The sequence below is a fragment of the Aegilops tauschii genome, chromosome 2 (genome assembly GCF_002575655.3).
Source record: "Aegilops tauschii subsp. strangulata cultivar AL8/78 chromosome 2, Aet v6.0, whole genome shotgun sequence".
NCBI classification, from domain to species: Eukaryota; Viridiplantae; Streptophyta; class Magnoliopsida; order Poales; family Poaceae; genus Aegilops; species Aegilops tauschii.
This window is the reverse complement of record NC_053036.3, coordinates 523,804,142-523,825,680: the sequence shown is the minus strand read 5'-3', so window position 1 is coordinate 523,825,680 and position 21,539 is coordinate 523,804,142. Positions and strand designations below refer to the sequence as shown.

Genomic DNA, 21,539 nt, shown 5'->3' with positions numbered 1-21,539 from the left:
CACATAGAGGAACATCGATCGTTGCGCATGCACGTCAGAGATAAAGAATGCCCGATATGATGGAGAGGGGGATGTGTGTGTGTGTGTGTGTGTGTGCCTTCATGGGGGACCGAGCTGAAGAAAAAGATTGCATGTGTGCGATGGATAATGCCGACTGGTAGTGTGTGTGCATGCATGCACGAGAGAAAGTTAGTGGTACAATTATAAAGAGAAGACCAATGTGTGGGTGTAAAAGACTAGGTGAGGTCATAATCAATGTAAAGTTGAATTCAAATATTTGAATAAGAGATCATGATATTTGAAACCCATGCATGCATGAATATAACGGAGATCTGCGCGGTGTGGTTTGGAAACGAGCATGTTGCAATGTATACACATTGAACAAGGTCAGATCGGTTTGAATTTGAGATACCGATGGCAGACATCGTTTGGCCACATTGCATCCGTGCATGGACAAACTATTATAATTGGAGATGATGGGTGGCTTTCGCATCACATATCTATATCTATACCCCTATATATATTATATTTTATATTTTTTTATATAGTGTGCGGATAACTTTAACTTTGAAAGATGGTCGTTGGATGAGGCCAATCCGATGGTGCAGAGTGGCAAATTTGAGCACTACTGGCCGTTGGATATCATCTAGATTCCACCAGATTTTGCCACATGTACAATCTAGAAGACTCTATGGTTGAACTTAAGCATAATGCACAAACCTCAAAACACAAGCACTTCTTCTTTGTTCTAGAATCTTCCGTATCAAAATTGCCCAAATGTTTTTCTACATGATTTGTTTTTACTTTATGCCTTACAACGCACAATTCCATGAATCTTAAAATAGATTAGCTTTCTTATAAAAACTAGATGATTTTGAATGAAATGAACTATAAGAATTAAACGAACATCTACATCATGCATATATGACTCAAAGCTTACATGCTATAATGTGGTATTTATTCATAATTTGGTTGCCAAATCTCATGCGTGCAATGCACGTGTAACTTACTAGTCTAAATGGTGTCTCTGTGTGTGTTGTGCGTGTTAAACACATTGTACATAGTATATCATACTAGTCTAAATTGTCTTTTTTCTTTTGGGTACACGTTAAGCATGTACTCCCGAATTTTCAAGCCTCGCCTTGTTATGCCGAAATTTCAAGCTAGCGTCTCTGTCTATCGTGCTGCTAAACTCCCGCCTCTTCAACCCGCGCCTTGTTAGCCCGAAATATTTAAGATATATCTTTGTCTCGTTGTGCTCCGACAACTCCCTCCATCTCAACCCGCGCCTTGCTATTCCAAAATTACAACACGCGCGAAAACTCCCACCTCCTGTGAAATCCCGACACGCGAAATGCCCGTGATACCCCTGAACCGAAAGAACCGCCTCATATTGGTGCGGGTACTTTCGTAACTTACCCCACATTTCGGACAAGTGCGTCCCTAAGCCATGGTTCCCCACTCCCATCCCATCCGCCCACCCATTCATACACCGAGGCCGGGAAAACCCGCGAAGCCCCACACCCTCCTCCGTCCGCCACCCAGCCGGAGCCTCTTCCCCGACGACGTCGTCCACAGTAACACCTCGACGTCCCTCATGCACCGTACCGGATGAGGATCCATCGTCGATCTGGTCGTCCCGCCAGTTCAGCCACCCCATCCTCCACCTCCAAGGAGCTGCCCCGATGTTCCCCTTGTCTTTCGCGCCACCTCCATTCCCACACCGCCGTCTTCACCTACACCACCGGAAGAGCATCAGCATCAGCATCACCGTTTCCTCGAATGAAGCTGCGGCCTAATCGGCGCCACCAAAGAGGTTGTACACTAATCGCCGCATTTTCTTCTTGATTCGATCTCACGGTGCTACCGGCGCTCGGTCCCGAGCTGACACGGCACGACTCCATCCACCGCGGCGTCGCCGGGCACTTCCTCCACGACGTCGCTCCCTCGGCGGCGACGTCCACATCAGTAGGAGTTGCTGCTGCTTTAGCTCTCGCTCGCGCTGCTGCTTTGCTCTTGCTCTCGGTCCCTTGCTTGGTCTGCTCTTGCTCTTGCTCGCGCTGCTGCTCTCGCTCTTGCTCTTACTTGTGATGCTGCTCCGATTTAGCTACACTTCAGTCGAATGAATCAACTTTTGGGTCAGTCGATTTTCAGGGGGTGGGAGGGCTCGCTGGAGTTAAGGAAGAACCAGCCGCAGCGGGGAGGGGGGCTCGCCGGAGAAGTACCACACTATCAATCTTAGGGTTCAGGGTGGGGGCGGTGGTCGCCGGTGTTGGTGGGGCGGTGGCGTGGGGATCGCCGGAGAAAAAGCTCGGCATGGGGGGGGCCTAGAGGGATGGCCGGGGCGGCGGCGGACCGGCGGTGGGGAGTGTTTTCGGGGCGGGCGGGGTGGCTGTTTGGCTGGTGGTGGCTGGCGGCTCAGGGGGGTGGAGGTTGAAGATGAACTGCAGGCCCTTGATTTCGTATACAACGGCTGCAAAATCGACTCGCCAGAGATGAAAAAGTCAGTCGACTGACGTGTAGCCTCACCTCTAGTGCGTTCAGTTTCGACAATAAAATTCAGTTTCGACAGCAAAATTCAGTTTCGACAGTTAAGTTTAGTTTCGACAGTTAAATTCAGTTTCGACAGTTAAGTTCAGAGATGAGTGGCTGGTGTATACAGCTAGCACTTTGTGGTTATGTATTTTATGTCATCTATTGGAGATGCTATTAGAGTTCCACTCAGGTTAACGTTGTCTCTCTTGTCCTGCTTCAGCCTCGGTGTCGTACAACTCACCGGAGCTGCTCCAACGACGAAAGCCTCCATCACAGCGGAGCAGTACCTCGGGCTCCATCTCCAGACGCCTAAGATCTTCTTCCCCTCCTCCGACAGCCAAGTCAGCCGGAGCATCCTCTCCGGTCAACCCAATCACGCTGAGATCGACATGGCTTCGCCAAAGAGGTTGTACACTTGTTGCATATCTTTTTTACTCTACATGTTATATATATTGTCCACTGAGCACACGGAGTAACGGGAAATACGATTATTTTATCCTACTATATGACAAGCAGTGAGGTACCAGGCAACTTAGCTATCTGTGATGGACTCTCTTGAACGCCATCATTATTTATCTCTGCGCGTTTGAGCTGTGCATTTGTCGATGGCCCTGGGAGTTGAGCTAATACGGCAGTGGCCTGGGTCCAAAGTAATAGAAGTAGCACAAAAACATTTTTTTAGTGTAGGCTTTTCCTTGCTCAAGCCTGCCTACTGGAATCGCCAGTGCTTGAAAGGAAAAGTGAATGAAAAACATAGGAATTGGAAAGTTTCGTATGGTACTACTTTTCATGAATTTGGTGCAAAGGAATGGAGCAAAGGAAAACTGTAGGATTTGTTCCTTTAGTGTCTCCATGAAAGAAAAACCGTAGGAATTTTAATTTCCACTTGTCCTCCTTTTTAAATTCCTATTCATGAAGCACAAGACTAAGAGATAGTAGCATTATAACCATACATTTTCTTGTGGTTTGACTTAATCTCACCATGCTTCTTTGCATCCTATGATCTTCCAATTCTTGTGAACCAAACACCCACATTGGCAGAAATCCTGTGTTTTTAAATTCTCTGTTTTGCACGTGCATTCCTATCCTATTCCTGTCTATTTCCTATCCCTGCATTGTTAGAATCCTCAAATTCAAACAAGCCCTTACACAATTACTTCTATTACAGATATGTGTCAAAGAAAACTTTGTGTGGTTTGTCCTGCTCCTGCGGTGCTGTGTTCCACCCTAGCTCAGCTGCTCCAACGACGGAATGGTTCACCACAGCAGGGATCCGCTCTCCAGACTATCTTTCGCCGCCTTAGATCTTCTTCCCAGCCGCCGGCAGCCACGACAACTGCATTACCATCATCAACTGAGCAGATGACCTCGAGGACTACACGCAAGAGAGGTCACACTCTTCCGTGTCTGCTTACATTATGCATCACTTAATATGATGACATGCTACTTTATCGTCATGTTCACCTATTAGACTCCGAGTCAGGTCCAAACTTATGCTGAAACTTGAGTTTTTAAATGGTTGTGGGGTACATATTGGGGCAGCAATCAGTACTATCTGTCTACTATCTGGTTAATCTCGGGTGTCTACTTTGAGTTTCATGTTGGGTGCAAACAAACATTAAAGGAGCCATTATCTGCATTTTTTAACTGAAGCTATTATCTGCCTGCTATCATTGGTTTTGGGTCTATCCACAGTTTGCTACCATCACTCTGGATTTGTGCATGCACTCCTTACATAATCTCACTATGTTTATTCCTATGCATGTCAGTTATTGTACACAATGGAACTAAACATGTAGAGCAAAAGAGACGAGCCTTGTGTGGCAATTAAATTCCATGCAGACCGCTCCATGGTGGGCGCAAAGGCAGCCCCCCTCCACCCATTTCTGATCATAATCAAGAGGAAGATAACTATTCTGAGGGGGATTCAGAAGCAGAAGACCACTCCTATTTACCCCATGAGGTCTTCGCTCTAACTTGGCATGCTGATGTTGGTTATATCATGCATATGGTGCCTTGCATTGCTTACTTTATACATCAAATATGTCAACTGCTTAGTTTAGACATGCTTTGTTTGAATGCCATCTGTTTAGTTTATTCATCGTTTATGTGAATTATGCAATGCCATCTTGTTTAGCCAAGCATCATATATGTGAATTTTGCAATGCCATCCTGCTTAGCCAGTCATCTTATATGTGAATTATATCAGGTCATCCATTTTTTTCGTTACGTATTACATTTGTCAACAATGTTAGTACATTCAACTACTCTTCGTGTGCATCAGCCATTTGACACGGTGATGGAAAATTCTGGAGTGAAAACAAGGTCTTCAGAGCAGACTATGCTATGTGACAAAGCGCATATCTCGCTGGTTACGGATAGCTCCTCAGAGGAGGATTCAGAGACAGATGACCAGTCCTATTTCCCCCCCGAGGTGTATGCTCTAATTAACTTGGCAGGGTTATGTTGCTCATATCGTGCGTATGGTGTCTTGCATTGCGATGTCATTTGATTAGTTTAGACATGCTTTGTGTGAATGCCACATGTTTAGTGTCTAATTACCATATATGTGAATTATGCATTGCCATCTTGTTGCAAGACATTATATATGTGAATTATGCAATGCTATCTTGTTGCAAAGGCATTATATATGTGAATTATGCAATGCCGTGCTGTTGAGCCAATCATCATGTATGTGAATTATATCATGCTATCATTTTTTTTGTATTACGTGTTCCATTTGTCGACAACGTTTGTATATTCAACTACTCTTCCTGTGCATCAGCCATTTGAAGCGGTGATGGAAGTATCTGGAGTGAAAACAAGGTATTCAGAGCAGACAATGCTACCTGCTGAAGCAGACATCTTGCTGGATACAGAGAGCTCCTCAGAGGAGGATTCAGAGACTGATGACCAGTCCTATTTCCCCCTGAGGTCTATGCTCAAACTTGGCAGGGTTATATTACCCATGTCATGCATGTTGTCTTGCATTGCTTAGTTTTTACATCATATATGGATTGCCATCTGCTTACTTGCTTACTATATAAATCATATATTTGAATTATATCATGCCATCATGTTTACATACACAACATCTATATGAATTATGGCATGGCAACCCATTTAATAAAGACATCATATAGTTATATCATCTCATCCTGTTTAGTGTTTACAGTCATCATATTTTGAATTATGTCATTCTATCCGGGAATTATATCATGCTATCATGTTTCCATAGGCGGCATGTATGTGAATTATGGCATGCCAACCTATTTAATAAACACATTATATAGTTATATCATGTCATCCTGTTTACATAGTCATCATATTTTGAACTATGTATTTCCATCTTTTTTAGTTAGCCGTCATAATGTGAAATTGTATCATGCTATCCTGTTTAGTTAGCCATCATATATGTGAAATTGTGTCATGCTATCCTGTTTGGTTAGACAACATAAAAGTGAATTATTTCATGCCCTCTTTTATTCCCCACTATCCATTGCACCTGTCTATCATACAATGTATGTACATTCAATTACTTTTCTTGTTTATCAGCCATTTGAATTGGAGAGGGTGATGGCAGTATCTAAGGGAGTAACAACACGGTCTTTAGAAAAGATAGTGCTACCAGTTGATGTAGATAGAACCACGATTGTACTTGCCCAAGAACTAGCCCCACCACACATAACCCAGACTCTCGCAGATTGTACCCCTACCCAGTCAGACAGAGAACCAGCTACACCCCTTCTAACCCCAACCCTAGCAGATAGTAACCCAGTTCCAATTGACACAGCACCGTCTCCACCACAGAGCACCCAAACACGAGTAGTTAGTAAGGGAACTGCAGTGCCCAAAGCACGAGGACCACCACTCCGAATCCCAACTCAACGCTTAAAGGAGAAAAAGAATTGTTCTCCGGTCAGGTTCTGTAGCTATGGTTCATACTCCTTTGCTCTTGCATCACTGTATTTACTCAGACCAACTATTTTCAAATTTGAAGGATGGAATTGAAACTCCAATGGCGCAACATGTATGTTTTAAACTTGTTTCTTTAACTGGTTTGCTGTTGTAACTTGCTCTATATTGATTTCAGTTTCAATTGAATAAACAGTTATGTTCTCATGTCATGCACATTACAAGTGTCTCAATAGTTTCCCACACTTATATTCTGTCTATTCTGCTTTGTCTTGAACAAATATTATTTGAACTGTGTCTGTATCTTGATTTCGCAACAAAAACTAGAATGATATAGACCATAAAGTGACCATGGTACATAGATATATGTTTGTTTCATGTTGTTATCCTGTGCACTTTACTACTGAACTGATTTACCAAAATGAGTTTCATATACAACATGGTAAACCTGTGATGTGTCTGCTTGTTTCTCTTTTAGAATGCGGACAAAATATTGGAGAACAGTACCCCGTTATGCAATGGTGAAGGAAGTAATGCAGATAAGGTTCAAGATAGTGAGACATCCCTGTTGGTCTCCAAGAAAGCTGATAAAAACTACCTTGACGACAGTGAGAGAACCCAAAAGTCCTGTCTTGATGTAGTGTTCGAGTTACTGGCCACTACCGCTGGCACAAGCTCTTTGAACTCGCTGCCTGAATCAGTTCGTCTTCTTGAATCTCAGCTTCAAGTTGGAAGACATCGATCAGATGTGTTGCGGCAGGAAGCTGAAGGACTGAGGAAGTCCCTGCAGAATTCAGATGCATACTTTCTGGTGCAACAGCAAGCGTTGGAGGATTTGAGCGCCAAACAAGAGAATGTTAATAAGCTTGCTAAGCATCTTGCCAGCATTATGGGTACCCAGGATATTGTTTCTTGAGATCTTCTGAAGTGGTTTCAGTTCTGGACATGTTTTTCTGCGGCGTTTATTTGCACTGGTCGCCAACTTTGACACCTAGTGTATATGATATGCTGCTTTGTTCCCTATATTTGCACTGGTGACGAACTTTGATGCCTAGTGGATGTAATATGTGTAATAGCCGTGATAGCCTAGTGTAAGTTGCTTGCTTATTTATTTCCTTGTTGTCTTGTTTATTTGTTTGCTTGTAGTCAGTGCTGTTCTTTTTCCGCGGTTTGCTAGTGGCCGCAATAACCTTTTAAAAAAAACTAGGCCACAATAACCATGTGCTACATATTTAGTGTAGTGACACTGGGCCTTCAACGGGCCGTAGAAACAATGGGCCTTCTACGGGGCGTAGAAACAATGGGCCTTCTACGGGCCGTATCATCAATGGGCCTTCTATGGGTCGTATTATCAATGGGCCTTCTACGGGCCGTATGATCGATTGCCCAAACATGGGCCAATAACATACCGCTTTATGGCCATAAACGGGCTAGAGTTGGAATCGTCTGTTCATGGGCCGACCATAATGGGCCGTCGTTAATCGGTCGTATTTGATGGCGCTATGAAAATGGCCCAACGTATTAACGGGCCACAAACGGGCCGACTGTATGCACGGGCTGAATTTGGCCCACAAGCAGAAAATGACAGTAACTGGCCGTAAGTAACCGAATGCTGGAAATGAGCCCAAGAATACATGGGCCCTGAGAAGGCCAAAAGATAACATGGGCTGGAAACGGCCCAACGGAATAATGGGCCATTAATGGGTATAAAGTGATACACTGTTCATTACGGGCCAGTTTTACCACGGGCCGTTAACGGGCCGAGGGTTACTAAGGGCCTCAGATGGGCCAAAAGACGTCATGGGCCATACATGGGCCGGAAGTTAAAATGGGCTGGAATTATATTGGACGGCCCAGATGACGCTACTGGGCCTAATTCGGATAGGCCGTAAACGGGCCCTGGGTTAGCGGGCTGTAAATGGGCTATATGCGAACAGGCCGTTAACAGGCTTGCCGTGGGCCGGCCCGCCACCTTTTGACCAAGTCAAACGGGCCGTCCTTTTCACAGGAATGGGCCTCTGTTGGGCCGTGCCACGTGTCGACGTATCATAGGCGCTTTGGGTCCAATGAGTGGATGACATCTGTCCCAACGGTGAGCCGACACGTGTTTCCTCTAGCCAATGATGATTTACATGTGGAAAATCCCCATTGGTCGGGGCTGTTAACGGGTTATCGGATCCAAAACCGGGCCCGATAGCTTAACGGTGTTCCGTTACGGTGGATGGCACGTGTCGGTCACCCTTGACGAAAGAACTTCTGTGACACGCGATTTATCGTCATGGAAGTGGAAACTTCCATGATCATAATTTTGGTAATGTCATGGAACACTTCTACGATAGCACAGGTATGACTATCTTGATTCTGTCATAAATTTGTCATGGATGTACATGCATGACAAAAAACGCGACCTACTGTGACAAACACGTATCATCACGAAAGTGTATTTTTTTTGTAGTGCATCATGATAAGCCTTGCAAGCAATGTGACTAATGAGTTAGTTGCGGGATGATGCCTTACGGAACGAGTAAAGAGACTTGTCGGTAACGAGATTGAACTAGGTATGAAAGATACCAACGATCGAATCTCGGGCAAGTAACATACTGATGACAAAGGGAATGATGTATGTTGTCATTACGGTTTGACCGATAAAGATCTTCGTAGAATATGTAGGAACCAATATGAGCATCCAGGTTCTGCTATTGTTTATTGACCGGAGATGTGTCTCGGTCATGTCTACTTAGTTCTCGAACCCGTAGGGTCCGCACGCTTAACGTTCGATGACGATTTGTATTATGAGTTATGTGATTTCGTGACCGAAGATTGTTCGGAGTCCCGGATGAGATCACAGACATGACGAGGAGTCTGGAAATGGTCGAGAGGTAAAGATTGATATATTGGATGATAGTATTCAGATAGCGGAAGTGTTTCGGAATGTATCAGGTACATATCGGAATACCGGGGGGGGGGGGGGTTACCGGAACCCCCCAGGGGAAGATATGGGCCATATGGACCATAAGTGGGAGGCAAACCAGCCCACAGAGGGGTGGCGCCCCCCCCCCCCAAGGGAGGAGTCCGAATTGGACAAGGGGAGGGGGCGGCGCCCCCCTTTCCTTCTCCACTCTCTCTCCTTCCCCCTTTCCCCCTCCGATAAAAGGAAGGTGGGGGCTGAATTCGACTAGGGACCCAGGACTCCTCCCACTTGGGGCGCGCCTAGGGCCGGTCTCCTCCCCTCTCCCTCCTTTATATACGGGGGTGGGGGCGCCTCTAACAAAACACATGAATTGTTCCAAGCCGTGTGCGGTGCCCCCTCCACAGTTTACTCCTCTGGTCATATTCACGTAGTGCTTAGGCGAAGTCCGGCGCGGATCACTTCACCATCACCGTCACCACGCCGTCATGCTGACGGAACTCTCCCTCGAGACTTTGCTGGATCAAGAGTTCGAGGGACGTCATCGAGCTGAACGTGTGCAGAACTCGGAGGTGCCGTACGTTCGGTGCTTGATCGGTTGAATCGAGAAGACATTCGACTACATCAACTGTGCTTTCGGTCTACGAGGGTACGTGGACACACTCTCCCCCTCTCATTGCTATACATCTCCTAGATAGATCTTGCGTGATTGTAGGATTTTTTGTTTTTTGAAATTACATGCTACGTTCCCCAACATACACTACCCCTACCTAGTGGATTGGGGATAAATGGGGATTTGAAGGGATTGGGTGAAGGTTGGGGTTTCACCCAATCCCTGTGGGGATTATCCCCATCAATCCCCTCAAAAACCCTAGTACCAAACAAGGCCTGAAGAGGTTTGTAGAGGTTTGAAGGGGATTGGGGAGGAATTTGACTTACAAGGGATTTAATCCCTCATGATCCCCTATAACCCCCCTCAAACGCAGTGCAAGGGGACCGAGGCTAGCTGCCGCCAATATCATTTATGTGCCATCAATTGAGGCTCTTTCTCCCCCTAGTTCCTCAACAGAACACCATGTTCATGGTGCCTTGCTAGCTTAATTACTCACCCAAGAGAAATACCATTAGATAGAGCGAGGAGAAAGGAGGGAAATGGGAGGACAGAAGAGAGGAAATACACCTTGATACCGACTCCGATGTGCATCTTGAATATTCTTGCCGCTGATCTGACCTAGATCTATCAGCAGACGCAGGGCTTCGTGGGAGCACGTGTCTGACGCGAACAAGGATGCAGAGCCGACCAAGAGCAGATCTCGATGACATGAAGACCGGCATCAACAACCCCACAACCGGCTACGGAAACACGCTGTGGGTGGACGAAACAATCTAAGCACCGCTCCACACGGACGACACTGAGAAGCCGCTCGCCGCACTAGAGAGCCGAGCAAGGCAATGCCACCGACCGAGTTTTTTCCCTCGTGGAAGCGCCCAGGGAGATGAACCTCAAGACCGACAATGCTCGCACTGATCGATCACGTCCACCGGCACCCACCCACCACAACAACCAAATCGCCACTGCGGGCCAACCTGAGAGCACTCGCCGACCTTCATCGCCAACACTGCGAAAAACTGACCCAGGGCACTGACACGTACCAAGCTGCTTACGAAAGGGGCACTAACACATACACTGCGAAGAATGTTGTGCCTTTGGGCATTTTTTCTGTTTTATGTAAATCCCTAATCTTTAGTGCAATGGAAGATCACCTGCCATCCGTCCTTACAAAACATCTATGAGAGCATCTACAGCCGGGCGCCCCAAACCCGTCTCAAACGCCCGGGTGGACGACCCGGTCATAAAAAACCAACCTAGACGGGTTGCTCAAACCGGCCTCAAACGCCCGGTCTGACCGGCACCCCTCATATCCAGCCCAAATCTAGGGCGGATATGGGGGTGCTCGGGCGCGTCCGCCACGTCGGACTAACGATGGGGTCCCACACGAAATCGTCCGGGAACCCGGCGTTCCGACAGACGTCTAGTCCAGTGGGGAGTGTGAACGCCGCGTTGCGCCGCTCTAACTTGCCGCCCGATGCCAAGTCCGGCTATTTAAGCCGGCCGGCGTGCCCCAACCCTAGCCACATCCACCTCCTCCCGCTCCATGCCGTCAGCCTGAGCCTATATGGAGGTCAACCGGTAGTTCATTCGACAGGAGTGGGCGGCGACCGACACGCTTTTTGATGAGGTGAAAACGGAGATGGAGGCGGAGCAGCCGAATGAGCTGCAGGACCGGAGCTGCGGCTACCGCCCATGTACCCGGAGCCGGGCACAGAGATAGTGGTCATTTTCGACGAGGATTAGGGTAGTATAGGTTATTTGATCTACGTAGTACGTGGATTTCATCGTTTGCATGCTTTTGTATATGGATCTAAAGTTTGTAGTATGAGGCATCCAGATGCAGAGGAACAAATTTGAGGTATGACTGGTCACTGTCCACGGACAAATCCGGGCGCATCCACGGACGTTTGAGGGGTCGGATTTGCTATCCGTGGCTGTAGATGCTCTGAAGTACCTTCATTTTGCCGATTGATTGTGTTTGTCTCGCTAGATTTTTAGTGGTAAGTGGTAACTACCTACAAAACCGAATTTGACAAAAAAAAATATAGGAATAATTAGCAACACCAAATTTTGACTCTGTGAAGAGTTAACTCGCTGTGCCAAGAAGACCATGATGAGCAGCGGAATTTACTCGATGCTTCTCTTTGGATGCTTTTTCTTTTTCTTTTTGAGACCGTGGAAGGTTTTAAATTTTGAAAACAAACAAGTCCGGACCTCACTGAAATTTGCAAAAATTCAGAAGTTCTTTCGGATTTTGAGCTTTTGAAATTCACTTAATTTAAATTAACTTTAAGCTAGCAGTACAAATTTATTTTGACGGTACTCTGAAACTGCCTCGAAATTTCTGGGTTATAGATATTTTGGACCACACCGAAATACGTGAAATTTCGTTGAAATTTCTGACCTCTTGGAGACATGGTAAACCTCACGGGCGGAGACCACGAGGTTACGAACATCGCTCCATGCTTCCATTCCGTTGGTTAACCGGGAATCATAGCATCGCATTAACTCCAGAATCAGCACAAAGCTCCGCCGGCTGCAACGCCCGCCATGTTCATAACGATTTCTTGACAGGACAAAGCTGATTTGGAGCAATCTGACGCGTAATGTGACAGGAGCCTAGCACGTAGTAGTTCGTCGTATAAAAGGCCATGCTGCCACACGAACAGAATTCCCAAGCAAGCAAGAAAGCCATGGAAAGCATGAGGATCTCCCTGCTCTCCCTTCTCCCGTTCCTTCTCCTCGCGATCGCCGCCGAGGCAACCGGCGGCGAGCTCAGCACGTTCATCGTCCACGTGCAAGCGGGGGAGAACCGCGTGTTCGGCACCGCGGACGACCGGAAGGCGTGGTACCACTCGTTCCTCCCTGGCCATGGCCGGCTCGTCCACGCGTACCACCACGTCGCCAGCGGGTTCGCGGCCCGGCGGACGCGCAGCGAGCTCGAGGCGATGTCCGCCATGCCCGGGTTCCTCAGCGCGACCCCTGACTGGACGTACACGACGCTGACGACGCACACGCCCGAGTTCCTGGGGCTGAACGTGCAGCAGGGGCGGCGGAGGTAGACGTCGGAGTTCGGCGCCGGCGTCATTGTCGGCGTGATCGACACCGGCATCTTCCCCGACCACCCGTCATTCAGCGACGACGGCATGCCGTCGCCGCCAGCCAAGTGGAAGGGGCGCTGCGACTTCAACCGCACCTCGTGCAACAACAAGCTCATTGGTGCGCGCAACTTCGTCGCCGCCCTCAACGGCCCGAACGGCACTTCCGCGCGGGTGCCACCGATCGATGACTCACACAGCGAGCACCGCGGCGGGAGCGGTCGTGCCGGGCGCTAATGTGCTCGGCCACGCGTTGGGCACCGCCTCCGGGGTGGCGGCCCGCGCACACATTGCCATGTACAAGGTGTGCGACCTCAACGGAGGGTGTGAGGCGTCCGACATACTGGCAGGCGTTGACGCCGCTGTTGGCGACGGTTGCGACGTCATCTCCATGTCGCTCGGCGGGCCGTCGGTGCCCTTTAACCCTTTAACCAAGATCCTAGCTATCGCCATCGGGACGTTCGGCGCGATCAGGAAGGGCATTTTTGTGAGCATGGCTGCTGGCAACTTCGGCCCGGGAGAGAGCACCGTGAAAAATGAGGCTCTGTGGATGCTCACCGTCGCCGCGAGTACCATGGACCGCTCCATCCGTTCGATCGTGCAGCTGGGAAATGGCGCGTATTTCCACGGCGAGTCACTCTACCAGCCAAACACCGGTGTGCCTGGTGGCTTCTACCCGCTGGTGTCCGCGGGGTGAGCGGGAAGCCTTTCGCCGAGTTCTGTGGGAACGGCTCGCTGGACGGCGTCGACGTCAAGGGCAAGATAGTGCTCTGTAAACTCACGAGAAACATCTCGGCGATGAACCAAGGTCAGGTGGTGCTGAGTGCCGGCGGCGTCGGCATGATCTTGGCCAACCAGTTTGCCCAAGGCTACGACACGTTAGGCCAGGAGAACATCCTCCCGGCGGCGAGCGTCGACTACCTCACGGGCGCAGCCATCAAATTGTATCTCAGCTCAACGGCGAACCCGGTGGCGACTATCGGCTTCAAGGGCACAGTGTGGCACGTCACCTGCTCCCTCGATCGTTTTCTTCTCGTCTCGTGGGCCTAGCCGTCAGGCGCAAACTCCTTTTTACCGGAGGCGGGATGTACCGGAGCCGCATCCACCCTCCACATGCTTTATGATCTATGCATAAGTAGAGCCCATCCATATGTATAATCTTGTATTGAGACAGATGACCTTTTGTATATAGTCAAATCAATGTCAGACTAGTAGTACAGGCATAACAAAACCAGCGGCCGGTCTGATCATTTGTATGGCCATGGATGAGAATCTGCTGCATGCGCTTGTTTCATGCACTCATGCACGGAAATTTTGGGCAGCAGCTAAGGACCGTTTCGGCTTCCGGCTACCACAGCTGCACCCTGATACTTGGGCTCGTGATATTCTGTTGGATAGCTTATTCTCGGATGATACACGGTGCAAAATCATCTCCATCATGCACTCTATTTGGACTTCAAGGAATAACTGGACTCATGGCCGCGACGGGTATGACCCGGCCACGGCGCTGAAACAGGTGCATGAAGCTCTCTCCATCATCGACATTCTGGGACGACGGACCAGATCTGTGAGCCAGGGTTGGTGTCTTCCGGAGGCGGCATGGATCACTATAAACACTGATGGATCAGTGTATGCAGATACGACTAGGGGAGGGGCAGGGGGGTGGCTCGCTCTCACCTCTCTTTCCTAGGAGCATGGTGTAAGCCTTTGACAGGCGCTTCGGACCCTTTCATCGCCGAGCTACTGGCCTTTCGGGAGGGGGTCATCTTCGCCCAACTCTGAGGTTTCTCACATGTGATCATGGAGGTGGACTGCTCACAGTTGGTCGACCTCTGGAACTCGCGAGGCAATTCTAGATCGGTTGCTTCGCCCATCTTTAGAGATTTAGCGGACTACATTGTTACTTTTACTTCTTTTTCGGTTCGACAAGTTGGTAGGGAACAAAATGTGCCGGCCCATCTTTGTGCTCAGCGTGCCTGTACACTTGATGGGACGGAATGCTGGCTAGAGAGCAGCCCGGATTTTATCCGACCCAGCCTATGGGCAGATTGTAACCGACTACTGTTATTTTGAATAAAGTCTGAACTTCGATGCAAAAAAAAAATGTCAGACTAGTAGGGGTCCATGTCAAGGAGAGACAGTACTTTTTGCAGTGGAATGTACGCATGCATGCAGCATCTCCCCTCTCTCTCAAACAAATCCATGCATTTTATTTTTGGTTATACTTTTAGATGACCAATATTTTTTACAGCTTGGTTCTATTATTTAAAATTTTCATATATTCAAATTCTTGAACATGAGATCTTTATAATGATACCAATCTTGAATATATTTGAACTAGTTTACTTTTTACTATTTCAATCATATCAAAAAAATTAATTTCACTCATTTCAAATTACAATTTTTGAAATGATTGAAATCAGTTATTGAAATGATTGAAACACTTTTCCGAATATAGTTTTCTTTGTGAGTTTCATATTCTAGCTTGTGAAACTGTTTCTTCAATGGAGTAACTGTGATGTGTTTTACTAAAACTAGTGAAATTTATCTTTTGTAATAAGTGTAATCAGTTTTTTGAAACAAGTGAAATATATTATTTCAATTGAGCGACCGTAGTGTGTTTTCTGAATGAGTGAAATGAGTTATTTGAAAAAAATGAAATATATCTTTTTGGTGTGAAACGACTTTTTCATTGTGTGATACTGATATTTCTGCTGAGTGAAATATGTTTCAATATTTTTTTCATAAATATGAAGTGAAATTAGTTTCTCATATATATTTTGTAATGAGTGAAATAAGTTTTCTGAAACTAGTGAAATGGGTGAAATCTATATTTTGTAAATGAGTGTAGTGTGTTTTCTGAAATGAGTGAAATAAGTTATTTGAATAAAAGTGAAATAAAACCAATTATTGTTGTGAAACTAATTTTTCAGTGTTTGAAACTGATATTTTTTATGAGCGGAATATATTTCAATATATTTCTTAAATTTGCAGTGAAATTAGTATTGCAAATGAGAGTAATGTGTTTTCTGAAATGTGTGAAATTTATTTTTGAAACGAGTGAAATGATTTTTTAACTTCTATTAGCGAAACAGTCAAAAACACTTTTAAGAAATAGAGGATCAATCTTATGTTTTATGAAAGCAATATTAAAATATAATTAAAATATAAAAATAAGAAATTAGTGAAATAGGTCTATTTAAAATATGTGAAATTGACTATTTCAAACACGTCTAAGTTGCAGTCAAACACGTCTAAATTGAATATATTAAACTTCTATTTTACTACTATATCAAATATATCTGTGTCTTTGTGAGTTTCATATTCGAGTTTGTGAAAATGAGCGAAACACTAGAAAAAACTTTTATGAAATAGTGAAACAATTTAGTGTTTTATGAAAGTGATTTCAAAGATAATTGAAACATATAAAATAAAATATATTTCAAACATATCCAAAATTGATCTTGTTCTGTAGATCTTGTCACCACGAATTTAAATATACAAAAAGTTTCAATAATGGACATTTGGTTCAAAAGATATAAGTCATTAAAAATATGAGGATGAAAATAAAATGCATGTCATATGTATCCCGTGAGTGAATGCATGCATGCATGCACCGTTGTCTCTCCTCTAACTCTCTCTCTTCTGTAAAACCTAACAATATCTGACACTAATACATGTGTTGCTATGTGTAGTCTGATATCTGAAAATAGAGTATAAAACCTGCACGGATCTTGATGAAAACAACGGAGGGTGGATTGCCCACCGGTACATCCTGACACCGGTAAAATTACTTATTCGAGCCGTCGGGGCCCTGGCGTTCTGAAGCCTGACATCACGGGGCCCGGGGTGAACGTGCTAGCTGCATGGCCGTTTCGGGTCGGGACGCCGTTGGCACCAGTTCCCTCCGGACCGACCTTCAACATCATCTCGGGTACGTCCATGTCGACACCGCACATCGCTGGCATTGCGGCACTGATCAAGAGCAAGCACCCGAACTGGTCGCCGGCAGCGATCAAGTCGGCCATGATGACGACGGCCGACATCACCGACCGCTCCGGCAATCCCATACTCAACGAGCAGCGCGCGACGGCCAACTTCTTCGCCACCGGCGCCGGACACGTCAACCCAATGAAGGCCACTGACCCTGGCCTGGTCTACGACATCGCCCCCGTCGATTACATCGGCTACCTCTGCAGGATGTACACGACCCAGCAGGTCTCTGTGATCGCGCGCCGGCCGATCGACTGCTTGACCACCGTCGTGATCAGTGACCGCCTGTTGAATTACCCGTCGATCTCGGTCGCTTTCCTAGCACCCTGGAATTCGACTACGCCGGTCGTGGTAAGGCGCAGGGTGAAGAACGTCGGGGAGGTGCCTTCGGTGTACGACGCGATGATTGACACGCAGAGCAGCGCCGTAACGTATACCCGAGGGAGCTGGAGTTCACCGAAGCGAACCAGGAGGTGATCTTTTCGGTATACGTGTGGCCGAGACAGAGTGGTGCAAGGGTGGTGCAGGGTCCTCTACGATGGGTATACGAGAAGCACACCGTGCGGATCCCCATCTCCGTCACCTTTGCTTGATCACATACTTGATTTCTCACACGATAGGTCGGCATGGCTCAAGTACGTCTATGTCTTTCGCACAACTTGCTCATTGTTAGTTTGTTTCGACCCAAAAATACATTGCTGCAATTTTTCTTGCTCATTGTTAATTTATTTACCCACCGCATGGTATTTTCTCGAGAGAAGCCTCTAGTGAAATCTACGGCCCCCGGGTCTATTTTTTATCATATCAAAACCCAAAAATACCTTGCTGCGATTTTTCTTCCTTTCTTTTATTTTGTGTTTTTGCCAGATCTATTTACCAAATCTCATACAATTTAATCTATCTCAATACCGAGGAGGGATTGACAACCCCTCTTACGCGTTGGGTTGCAAGTATTTGTTATTTGTGTGCAGATGTTGTTTACATAGTGTTGCCTGGTTCTCCTACTGGATAGATAACCTTGGTTTTATAACTGAGGGAAATACTTATCGTTGCTGTGCTACATCATCCTCTCCTCTTCAGGGAAATACCAACACAGATACAAGAAATCACTCTCCCACAAAGTCCAACTCCGCCATTTTGTTTTAGAATTTTAGGTAGGTAGCATGGACAAATTAGCCGCTGAGGTGCGGTGTCAACAAGGCTACAGGGTAGAAGTGGTGTACTCTTTTCCTGTTGGATCAAGAATCGGCAAAAGGGATTATAGTGTCTTTTCCTGTTGGATCAAGAATCTTTGCTCCATGAAGTGTACATGTATACATCATGTTTGCTTCTGTTTTGAGTTTAAATGAAGTGCGTGGGTACCATTGTGTGCATATAAGCTGTCTGAATAGTCGGCCCTTCTGGTGTGATAAGTTAATTTACTAAAACAGATAGGCTGTGAATCAGGAGACGTGCCCAAGCCTCTAGTTGCTTGTTATGCTGCCTATATCTGAGGCTTCAGTGATCAAGTCGGCCATGATGACGACGGCCGACATCACCGACCGCTCCGGCAATCCCATACTCAACGAGCAGCGCACGACGGCCAACTTCTTCGCCATCGGCGCCGGACACGTCAACCCAATGAAGGCCACTGACCCTGGCCTGGTCTACGACATCGCCCCCGTCGATTACATCGGCTACCTCTGCAGGATGTACACGACCCAGCAGGTCTCTGTGATCACGCGCCGGCCGATCGACTGCTTGACCACCGTCGTGATCAGTGACCGCCTGTTGAATTACCCGTCGATCTCGGTCGCTTTCCTAGCGCCCTGGAATTCGACTACGCCGGTGGTGGTAAGGCGCAGGGTGAAGAACGTCGGGGAGGTGCCTTCGGTGTACGACGCGACGATTGACACGCCGAGCAGCGCCGTAACGTATACCCGAGGGAGCTGGAGTTCACCGAAGCGAACCAGGAGGTGATCTTTTCGGTATACGTGTGGCCGAGACAGAGTGGTGCAAGGGTGGTGCAGGGTCCTCTATGATGGGTATACGAGAAGCACACCGTGCGGATCCCCATCTCCGTCACCTTTGCTTGATCACATACTTGATTTCTCACACGATAGGTCGGCATGGCTCAAGTACGTCTATGTCTTTCGCACAACTTGCTCATTGTTAGTTTGTTTCGACCCAAAAATACATTGCTGCAATTTTTCTTGCTCATTGTTAATTTATTTACCCACCGCATGGTATTTTCTCGAGAGAAGCCTCTAGTGAAATCTACGGCCCCCGGGTCTATTTTTTATCATATCAAAACCCAAAAATACCTTGCTGCGATTTTTCTTCCTTTCTTTTATTTTGTGTTTTTGCCAGATCTATTTACCAAATCTCATACAATTTAATCTATCTCAATACCGAGGAGGGATTGACAACCCCTCTTACGCGTTGGGTTGCAAGTATTTGTTATTTGTGTGCAGATGTTGTTTACATAGTGTTGCCTGGTTCTCCTACTGGATAGATAACCTTGGTTTTATAACTGAGGGAAATACTTATCGTTGCTGTGCTACATCATCCTCTCCTCTTCAGGGAAATACCAACACAGATACAAAAAATCACTCTGCCACAAAGTCCAACTCCGCCATTTTGTTTTAGAATTTTAGGTAGGTAGCATGGACAAATTAGCCGCTGAGGTGCGGTGTCAACAAGGCTACAGGGTAGAAGTGGTGTACTCTTTTCCTGTTGGATCAAGAATCGGCAAAATGATTATAGTGTCTTTTCCTGTTGGATCAAGAATCTTTGCTCCATGAAGTGTACATGTATACATCATGTTTGCTTCTGTTTTGAGTTTAAATGAAGTGCGTGGGTACCATTGTGTGCATATAAGCTGTCTGAATAGTCGGCCCTTCTGATGTGATAAGTTAATTTACTAAAACAGATAGGCTGTGAATCAGGAGACGTGCCCAAGCCTCTAGTTGCTTGTTATGCTGCCTATATCTGAGGCTTCAGCGATCAAGTCGGCCATGATGACGACGGCCGACATCACCGACCGCTCCGGCAATCCCATACTCCACGAGCAGCGCGCAACGGCCAACTTCTTCGCCACCGGCGCCGGACACGTCAACCCAATGAAGGCCACTGACCCTGGCCTGGTCTACGACATCGCCCCCGTCGATTACATCGGCTACCTCTGCAGGATGTACACGACCCAGCAGGTCTCTGTGATCGCGCGCTGGCCGATCGACTGCTTGACCACCGTCGTGATCAGTGACCGCCTGTTGAATTACCCGTCGATCTCGGTCGCTTTCCTAGCGCCCTGGAATTCGACTACGCCGGTGGTGGTAAGGCGCAGGGTGAAGAACGTCGGGGAGGTGCCTTCGGTGTACGACGCGACGATTGACACGCCGAGCAGCGCCGTAACGTATACCCGAGGGAGCTGGAGTTCACCGAAGCGAACCAAGAGGTGATCTTTTCGGTATACGTGTGGCCGAGACAGAGTGGTGCAAGGGTGGTGCAGGGTCCTCTACGATGGGTATCCGAGAAGCACACCGTGCGGATCCCCATCTCCGTCACCTTTGCTTGATCACATACTTGATTTCTCACACGATAGGTCGGCATGGCTCAAGTACGTCTATGTCTTTCGCACAACTTGCTCATTGTTAGTTTGTTTCGACCCAAAAATACATTGCTGCAATTTTTCTTGCTCATTGTTAATTTATTTACCCACCGCATGGTATTTTCTCGAGAGAAGCCTCTTGTGAAATCTACGGCCCCCGGGTCTATTTTTTATCATATCAAAACCCAAAAATACCTTGCTGCGATTTTTCTTCCTTTCTTTTATTTTGTGTTTTTGCCAGATCTATTTACCAAATCTCATACAATTTAATCTATCTCAATACCGAGGAGGGATTGACAACCCCTCTTACGCGTTGGGTTGCAAGTATTTGTTATTTGTGTGCAGATGTTGTTTACATAGTGTTGCCTGGTTCTCCTACTGGATAGATAACCTTGGTTTTATAACTGAGGGAAATACTTATCGTTGCTGTGCTACATCATCCTCTCCTCTTCAGGGAAATACCAACACAGATACAAGAAATCACTCTCCCACAAAGTCCAACTCCGCCATTTTGTTTTAGAATTTTAGGTAGGTAGCATGGACAAATTAGCCGCTGAGGTGCGGTGTCAACAAGGCTACAGGGTAGAAGTGGTGTACTCTTTTCCTGTTGGATCAAGAATCGGCAAAATGATTATAGTGTCTTTTCCTGTTGGATCAAGAATCTTTGCTCCATGAAGTGTACATGTATACATCATGTTTGCTTCTGTTTTGAGTTTAAATGAAGTGCGTGGGTACCATTGTGTGCATATAAGCTGTCTGAATAGTCGGCCCTTCTGATGTGATAAGTTAATTTACTAAAACAGATAGGCTGTGAATCAGGAGACGTGCCCAAGCCTCTAGTTGCTTGTTATGCTGCCTATATCTGAGGCTTCAGCGATCAAGTCGGCC

The 21,539-nt window shown here is 46.8% G+C and overlaps 1 pseudogene; it reads left to right on the top strand.

Moving 5' to 3' along the window:
• The first annotated feature begins 12,664 nt into the window (after nucleotides 1-12,664).
• On the top strand, nucleotides 12,665-20,618 carry LOC109734908 (subtilisin-like protease 4; annotated as a pseudogene).
• Nucleotides 20,619-21,539: the final 921 nt, after the last annotated feature.